This window comes from Cherax quadricarinatus, chromosome 33 (genome assembly GCF_038502225.1).
Source record: "Cherax quadricarinatus isolate ZL_2023a chromosome 33, ASM3850222v1, whole genome shotgun sequence".
Lineage (NCBI taxonomy): Eukaryota > Metazoa > Arthropoda > Malacostraca > Decapoda > Parastacidae > Cherax > Cherax quadricarinatus.
The window spans coordinates 21,883,104-21,893,103 of NC_091324.1; the positions used below are offsets into that span (position 1 = coordinate 21,883,104).

The following is a 10,000-nucleotide window of genomic DNA, read 5'->3' on the forward strand; positions in this document are numbered from 1 at the left end:
TCTGAAAAATGGGGCAAAATTATTCCGATTTTAATTCGAAAAAAATTCATGTAAGCATTCTCAAAATTTATCTGTTGTAGCTTGTATGTTGCAGGGTTGTATGTTGCAGGGTTGTATGTTGCAGGGTTGTATGTTGCAGGGTTGTATGTTGCAGGATTGTATGTTGCAGGGTTGTATGTTGCAGGGTTGTATGTTGCAGGGTTGTATGTTGCAGGGTTGTATGTTGCAGGGTTGTATGTTGCAGGGTTGTATGTTGCAGGGTTGTATGTTGCAGGGTTGTATGTTGCAGGGTTGTATGTTGCAGGGTTGTATGTTGCAGGGTTGTATGTTGCAGGGTTGTATGTTGCAGGGCTGTATGTTGCAGGGTTGTATGTTGCAGGGCTGTATGTTGCAGGGTTGTGTGTTGCAGGGTTGTATGTTGCAGGGTTGTATGTTGCAGGGTTGTATGTTGCAGGGCTGTATGTTGCAGGGCTGTATGTTGCAGGGCTGTATGTTGCAGGGCTGTATGTTGCAGGGTTGTATGCTGCAGGGTTGTATGTTGCAGGGTTGTATGTTGCAGGGTTGTATGTTGCAGGGTTGTATGTTGCAGGGCTGTATGTTGCAGGGTTGTATGTTGCAGGGTTGTATGTTGCAGGGTTGTATGTTGCAGGGTTGTATGTTGCAGGGTTGTATGTTGCAGGGTTGTATGTTGCAGGGTTGTATGTTGCAGGGTTGTATGTTGCAGGGTTGTATGTTGCAGGGTTGTATGTTGCAGGGTTGTATGTTGCAGGGCTGTATGTTGCAGGGTTGTATGTTGCAGGGTTGTATGTTGCAGGGTTGTATGTTGCAGGGTTGTATGTTGCAGGGCTGTATGTTGCAGGGTTGTATGTTGCAGGGTTGTATGTTGCAGGATTGTATGTTGCAGGGTTGTGTGTTTCAGGGTTGTGTGTTGCAGGGTTGTATGTTGCAGGGTTGTATGTTGCAGGGTTGTATGTTACAGGGTTGTATGTTGCAGGGTTGTATGTTACAGGGTTGTATGTTGCAGGGTTGTATGCTGCAGGTTGTATGTTGCAGGGTTGTATGTTGCAGGGTTGTATGTTACAGGGTTGTATGTTGCAGGGTTGTATGTTGCAGGGTTGTATGTTGCAGGGTTGTATGTAGCAGGGTTGTATGTTGCAGGGTTGTATGTTACAGGGGTGTATGTTGCAGGGTTGTATGTTACAGGGTTGTATGTTGCAGGGTTGTATGCTGCATGGATGTATGTTGCAGGGTTGTATGTTGCAGGGTTGTATGTTGCAGGGTTGTATGTAGCAGGGTTGTATGTTGCAGGGTTGTATGTTGCAGGGCTATATATAGCAGGGTTGTATGTAGCAGGGTGGTATGTTGCAGGGTTGTATGTTACAGGGTTGTATGTAGCAGCGTTGTATGTTGCAGGGTTGTATGTTGCAGGGTTGTATGATTCAGGGTTGTATGTTTCAGGGTTGTATGTTGCAGGGTTGTATGTTGCAGGGTTGTATGTTGCATGGTTGTATGTTACAGGGTTGTATGTTGCAGGGTTGTATGTTGCAGGGTTGTATGTTGCAGGGTTGTATGTAGCAGGGTTGCATGTAACAGGGTTGTATGTTGCAGGGTTGTATGTTATAGGGTTGTATGTTGCAGGGTTGTATGTTACAGGGTTGCATGTTGCAGGGTTGTATGTTGCAGGGTTGTATGTTGCAGGGTTGTATGTTGCACGGTTGTATGCTGCGTCTTTTATGTTGCAGGGTTGTATGCTGCATGGTTGCATATTGCAGGATTGTATGTTGCAGGGTTGTATGTTGCAGGATTGTATGTTGCAGCTTGTATGTTGCAGGGTTGTATGATGAAGGGTTGCATGTTCCAGGGTTGTATGTTGCAGGGTTGTATGTAGCAGGGTTGTATGTTGCATGGTTGTATCTTGCAGGTTGTATGTTGCAGGATTGTATGTTTCAGGGTTGTATGTTGCAGAGTTGTATGTTGCAGGATTGTATGTTGCGGCTTGTGTGTTGCTTGAGTGTATGTTGCAGGGTTGTATGTCGCAGCTTGTATGTTGCATGGGTGTATGTTGCAGGTTTGTATGTTGCAGGGATGCATGTTCATTGGGTTTATGTTGCAAGGTTGTATGTTTCAGGATTGTATGTTGCAGGGTTGTATGTTGCAGGTTTGTATGTTGCAGGTTTGTATGTTGCAGGGTTGTATGTTGCAGGGTTGTATGTTGCAGGGTTGTATGTTGCAGGGTTGTATGTAGCAGGGGTGTATGTTGCAGGGTTGTATGTAGCAGGGGTGTATGCTGCAGGGTTGTATGTTGCAGGGTTGTATGTTGCAGGGTTGTATGTAGCAGGGTTGTATGTTGCAGGGTTGTATGTAGCAGGGGTGTATGTTTCAGGGTTGTATGTTGCAAGGGTGTATGTTGCAGAGTTGTATGTAGCAGGGGTGTAGGTTTCAGGGTTGTATGTTGCAGGGTTGTATGTTGCAGGGTTGTATGTTGCAGGGTTGTATGTTGCAGGGTTGTATGTAGCAGAAGTGTATGCTGCAGGGTTGTATGTTGCAGTTTTGTATGTAGCAGGGGTATATGTTGCAGGGTTGTATGTAGCAGGGGTATATGTTGCAGGGTTGTATGTAGCAGGGGTATATGTTGCAGGGTTGTATGTAGCAGGGGTATATGTTGCAGGGAGGTTATGTTGCATGTGGGTTGGAATGTGTTATGGCTATTATTATTATTATTATTATTATTATTATTATTATTATTATTATTATTATTATTATTATTATTATTATTATTATTTTATCATTATTATTATTATTATTACAGTTATTATTATTATTATTATCATCATCATCATCAACACTTATTACGGGGAAGCAACAAACCTATACAGTTGACACTGAACCTGGGAAATGAGATGTCATCAGGTCTTGCCCAGGGAAAAGAGGGTAGCTCTGATTCCTTGGATCAAGAGCCCCTCAGCAGTATCATGCCAATTTCCTTGAAGGGACCAGGTGTGTGTGTGTGTTTGTGTGTGGAGACTGACTACACACGTATAGGTATATTCTCTCAGCGTGTGTATGCTGATATTATACTTTTATCCCTATTTTAGGTAATACAGCATTCTTATCTGGTGGTGAAAAGGTTACTTGCAACCTTAACGCCTTAGTATAGTCGATAGGCTTGAAACCCCCGTTATCCAACCAAAAGAGTCGTGGGTGTCTGTGGCGTGCGATTGAGCACACAGACAAATGGGCACAAGGACCACGCAATATAGAACAAGTCTGTGTTTCAGGCGCTGTACTCGCCTGTCTTCCGTAGTTCCTGTTATGGGTAGAGAAAGAAGCCTTCTGGACCTCCTGGAGCCCCTGTACTTAGCAGTCACTGCCTCACAGCAACGACTGCAAGAGTCACTGTCTCGCAGCAACGACTGCAAGAGTCACTATCTCGCAGCAACGACTGCAAGAGTCACTGTCTCGCAGCAACGACTGCAAGAGTCACTGTCTCGCAGCAACGACTGCAAGAGTCACTGTCTCGCAGCAACGACTGCAAGAGTCACTGTCTCGCAGCAACGACTCCAAGAGTCACTGCCTCACAGCAACGGTTGGGAGGATGATCTGTGACCAGCTTGGTTTTACACTAGAGGTGAAGGGGGGATTTACCAGTGCTCGAGATTAAGGTGATTTTCTGTACTCTGTTAATGGTTGCCGGGATTAGCGTGCCCGAAACAGGGTCTTTGACCAGGCCTCCTGAAATGGAGTATAAATGCTGCAGTTGTTGCAAAAACTTTCATGTGAGGGAGAGAGATGGATGGTCACTGTCGTATCAAACGTATCTTCTCTGTTTATTAAAATAAAATAGAAAAAAAAACAGTTATAAACAGAAGATAAACATAGGATGCGTAAAAAATAGATCTTAAATGCATCTTTACTGCAATAAAAAATGTGGTACTAAAGTCTTATCTTAATCGAAAATGCAGTTAAGGTAATATGAATGATAACGACTGAGCAGGTGACCAGGTGACCAGGTGACCAGGTGAGATAATATTGACACTACTGACTAGGGTAGCGCGGCGGTGACAAGGGAGTGTACTATGCAGATTCAAGGCAGTAACACATAGGGTAGGAGGGGAAGGGGTTGATAATTCACCAGGATGCGGATGACCTAAGATACAGGGATGATGCAGCAACAGCCCTGATGATCCAAGGACTGGGTTCCGTAGAGACAGCTCTCATGACTCACGAAATCGTAATGACACGATTGCAAACAAACCACGGTACGGGTGGGGCTTGAACTCGCGGCAAGTGAATCGTAAAACTCGAGGCCAACGCTCTGCCGACCAGCGTAGTCAGGTACCAGGAGCAACGCAGAGGAGCCAAAATTGGCAGCAAGCCATACAACACTTGCTGAGACACCTGTAAATGAACTTACTCTTGACGATAGCGGAGAGCAAAGGTGGGTGGTGCTAGTGACGCCATGTTCAACGATTCTTCCTCTACGTTCGTTTAGCATGTTAAATGTTATGGAGATAACCTCGTGGTTGGACAAACTGACGCACTGTAGCAGTTTTCAGTAACTGCCTTGAGGGGGGGGGGACTACTTGATTTGGATCACTTGACGTGGTTCACTTGACGTGGATCACTTGACGTGGATCACTTGACGTGGTTCACTTGACGTGGATCACTTGACTTGGATCACTTGACGTGGTTCACTTGACGTGGATCACTTGACGTGGATCACTTGACGTGGATCACTTGACGTGGATCACTTGACGTGGATCACTTGGCGTGGATCACTTGATGTGGATCACTTGACGTGGATCACTTGACGTGGTTCACTTGACGTGGATCACTTGACGTGGATCACTTGACGTGGATCACTTGACGTGGTTCACTTGACGTGGTTCACTTGACGTGGGTCATTGGGTCGCGACACGAGCCAGGAATATAAGTGTGAAAGTCTATAAACTTTTCACATCAAACACTGCAAGGAGCTCATGAAGCCGGAACCATGTGCACTGTCGACGAAGTGGAGAAGACACACACGCTGTAGAACCAGTGTTGATTGGGGACAACACTTCTCTGTGTGTAGAGATTTATCATGATTTGTTAGAGCTGTACACAAAGGAAAAAAACGCTACCCCCCCCCATCAACTCATCCAATTCCCTCCGTTAGAGATGATACTTGAGATTGCTTGCAGGGTTGTGTACCAGGAAGTTGACTGGGTTTGTACGCTACCACTGACGTCCATACATGACACACGCTACCATTGACGTCCATACATGACACACGCTACCACTGACGTCCACATATGACACACGCTACCACTGACGTCCATACATGACACACGCTACCACTGACGTCCACATATGACACACGCTATCACTGAGGTCCATATATGACACACGCTACCACTGACGTCCATACATGACACACGCAATCTCTGAAGTCCATTCATGACACGTACCACCAATGAAGTCCAAACCTGACACATGCTAGCATGGACGCGCCATCATTCTCAGGTGATAAGAGAGAGCATCATTCTCAGGGGATGAAGGATGATAACATCAGTGGCTGCAGTTCTTGCTGTGTACACGTGTATGTTTGAGTGTGTATGTGTGGGGAGAAATCTGTGTGCGTGTATCTGTGTCTACCTCTGTATGTGTCTGTTTCTCTGTCTGTCTGTCTTTTCCTCCTTGCTGCTCTTCTGAGTGAAGAGGCATATTAATTCTTGGCATATTTACCCAAGTCCTCAGACAACAACATTATCACTAATGATTCTTTCCAGGTTATTGAGTATATATATATATATATATATATATATATATATATATATATATATATATATATATATATATATATAGATATATATATATATATATATATATATATATATATATCCATCACATAGCATTTTATCAACATTATATTCCATCATCCATCTGTCACTCCACTTCCTTAGTTTATCAAAAAATCTTCGTCATTTTTTCTCAGTTTTTGCACTAGTTATTTTCACCGTAATCAAACAAGATGTATCTTTAATGTTAATAGTAAGATAAACATTGTTTCATGTTTTCAACACGTTAAATAAACATACTGACGTGTATAAAACGCGAATTATATATCTCTGACGTCTATAACACGCGAAATAAATCTCTGATGTTTGTAAAACACAAATAAAATATCTCTGGCGTCTAAAACACATATAAATAGACGTCAACGACGTCTATAACATGCGGAATAAATACCTCTGACGTCTATAAGACGCAGAAATAAACATCGGCGTCTATAAGACACAGAAATAAACATCGACGTCTATAAGACGCAGAAATAAACATCGACGTCTATAAGACGCAGAAATAAACATCGACGTCTATAAGACGCAGAAATAAACATCGACGTCTATAAGACGCAGAAATAAACATCGACGTCTATAAGACGCAGAAATAAGCATCGACGTCTATAAGACGCAGAAATAAACAACGACGTCTATAAGACGCAGAAATAAACATCGACGTCTATAAGACGCAGAAATAAACATCAACGTCTATAAGACGCAGAAATAAACATCGACGTCTATAAGACGCAGAAATAAACATCGACGTCTATAAGACGCAGAAATAAACATCGACGTCTATAAGACGCAGAAATAAACATCGACGTCTATAAGACGCAGAAATAAACATCGACGTCTATAAGACGCAGAAATAAACATCGACGTCTATAAGACGCAGAAATAAACATCGACGTTTATAAGACGCAGAAATAAACATCGACGCCTATAAGACGCATAAATAAACATCGACGTCTATAAGACGTAGAAATAAACATTTCCATGTTCACATTACGTCGAATTCTTCACTTTTTTTCTTACGTCAAAAAATATTAACTACATTAATTTTTTTTTGCAAATTATGTTGATTTTTACATTTCAGTCACCTATTATTTTTTTTTGTCGCTGGTTCGGTTAATGTAATTCCATAAAGGGGAAAAAATTACTTTTCGCGGTCATTCTCTTTAATGTCATCGGTTATCGAATGTTTTATTTAGATATATAATTGGCGGGGATTATTTGCCGATTATCTTGTTAAAGGGAATTACTTACGGGGAAGAATTATCGCTTGTAATAAACAGCGTTTGTTATTATTTTATTTTCTTGACCCTGGAAGTGCATGGGAGGGTATGGGAGGGCATAGGAGGGCATTGGAGGGCATGGGAGGGCATTGGAGGGTATGGGAGGGCATGGGATGGTATGGGAGGGCATGGGAGGGTATGGGAGGGCATAGGAGGGCATTGGAGGCCATGGGAGGGCATTGGAGGGTATGGGAGGGCATGGGAGTGTATGGAAGGGTATGGGAGGGCATGGGAGTGCATGGGATGGTATGGGAGGGCATGGGGGTGTATGGTACTGCATGGGAGTGTGAGTGCATTTGAGTACATGTTAGTGCATGGGAATCCTTGTTAGTTTATAGAAGTACATGGTAGTACATGTTAGTGCATGGAAGTACATGGTAGTACATGTTAGTGCATGGAAGTACATGGTAGTACATGTTAGTGCATGGAAGTACATGGTAGTACATGTTAGTGCATGGAAGTGCGCGGAGATACAAGGATGTACAAGGAATATCAGGATGTACAGTGAAGCACAAGAAAGTATATGGGAGTACAAGGGCGTACAAGTGAGTACAGTACAATACAAGGAGTCACAAGGGAGTACAAATCAAAAACAAAAAAAACAGAGAAAGAGCTTCGACTCTGTACTCTTTAAGAACAAAGAAAGAGCTTCGACTCTGTACTCTTTAAGAACAAATGAAGAGCTTGGACTCTGTACTCTTTAAGAACAAAGAAAGAGCTTCGACTCTGTACTCATTAATAACAAAGAAAGAGCCTCGACTCTTTGTCTGGACTCTTGACTAGAGTTTTGTGTCTCAGCCTTTTTTTTTGTGCTCGTGTATGTTGCATTTTTAGAGCCCTCTTAGAGAGCTGCTCTCCGCCGTACGTGTAGGTTTTAAAAAAGAGCCTCTTTGATGTAGATCTCTCTCTCTCTCTCTCTCTCTCTCTCTCTGTTTGCTTTACTATCCTTGACTCACACATCTCGATAATTAACGATAGTCTTTAATCTAGAAAGTCCCCGTATGGACTACCAAGTCATCTAACTTTCCCATCTACTCCTATATATACCTGCGTAATCCCATCTACTCCTATATATACCTGCGTAATCCCATCTACTCCTATATATACCTACGTAAACCCATCTACTCCTATATATACCTACGTAATCCCATCTACTCCTATATATACCTACGTAAACCCATCTACTCCTATATATACCTACGTAATCCCATCTACTCCTATATATACCTACGTAAACCCATCTACTCCTATATATACCTACGTAATCCCATTTACTCCTATATATACCTGCGTAATCCCATCTACTATATATACCTACGTAATCCCATCTACTCCTATATATACCTGCGTAATCCCATTTACTCCTATATATACCTGCGTAATCCCATCTACTCCTATATATACCTGCGTAATCCCATCTACTCCTATATATACCTACGTAAACCCATCTACTCCTATATATACCTACGTAATCCCATTTACTCCTATATATACCTGCGTAATCCCATCTACTATATATACCTACGTAATCCCATCTACTCCTATATATACCTGCGTAATCCCATTTACTCCTATATATACCTGCGTAATCCCATCTACTCCTATATATACCTGCGTAATCCCATTTACTCCTATATATACCTGCGTAATCCCATCTACTCCTATATATACCTGCGTAATCCCATCTACTCCTATATATACCTACGTAAACCCATCTACTCCTATATATACCTACGTAATCCCATTTACTCCTATATATACCTGCGTAATCCCATCTACTATATATACCTACGTAATCCCATCTACTCCTATATATACCTGCGTAATCCCATCTACTCCTATATATACCTGCGTAATCCCATCTACTCCTATATATACCTGCGTAATCCCATCTACTCCTATATATACCTGCGTAATCCCATCTACTCCTATATATACCTGCGTAATCCCATGTACTCCTATATATACCTACGTACTCCCATGTACTCTCTCATATTCTTGCTTTATCCAATCAGAAAATGCTGTATCGTACACCGCCTCACGCCCTTGTTATCCTTAATTCTTTTTACCATTCCTGAGAAAGACGTGTACTGACCGTGTACAGTTCCTCCCGTGTACTGACCGTGTACAGTTCCTCCCGTGTACTGACCGTGTACAGTTCCTCCCGTGTACTGACCGTGTACAGTTCCTCCCGTGTACTGACTGTACAGTTCCTCACGTGTACTGACCGTGTACAGGTCCTCACATGTACTGACCGTGTACAGTTCCTCCCGTGTACTGACCGTGTACAGTTCTTCCCGTGTACTGACTGTACAGTTCCTCACGTGTACTGACCGTGTACAGGTCCTCACATGTACTGACCGTGTACAGTTCCTCCCGTGTACTGACCGTGTACAGTTCCTCCCGTGTACTGACTGTACAGTTCCTCACGTGTACTGACCGTGTACAGGTCCTCACGTGTACTGACCGTGTACAGGTCCTCACGTGTACTGACCGTGTACAGGTCCTCACGTGTACTGACCGTGTACAGTTCCTCCCGTGTACTGACCGTGTACAGTTCCTCACGTGTGCTGACCGTGTACAGGTCCTCCTGTGTACTGATCCGCGAGCTTGTGAAGCCTCCTTGTTACTGCTGGTTCACAGCTGTTTAGACTGTTGGTGCCGGCACTTAGCACACTCTGAGGGGTGGGAAGTAAAGATCTCTTCAAGATCTCTCGACATAACACGAGAGATTAAGAAAATTACCGCTTTTAAAATGTTTCTTTCAACACACCGGCCGTATCCCACCGAGGCGGGGTGACCCAAAAGGAAAAACGAAAGTTTCTCCTTTCAAATTTAGTAATATATACAGGAGAAGGGGTTACTAGCCCCTTGCTCCCGGAA

At 43.1% G+C, this 10,000-nt stretch overlaps 1 protein-coding gene across 1 annotated transcript in view; it reads left to right on the forward strand.

Annotated features, from left to right (window-relative positions):
* LOC128693844 (somatostatin receptor type 2-like) overlaps positions 1–10,000 on the forward strand; it is a 68,653-nt gene that overhangs the window by 1,070 nt on the left and 57,583 nt on the right. The gene's annotated exons all lie outside the window — the stretch shown is intronic.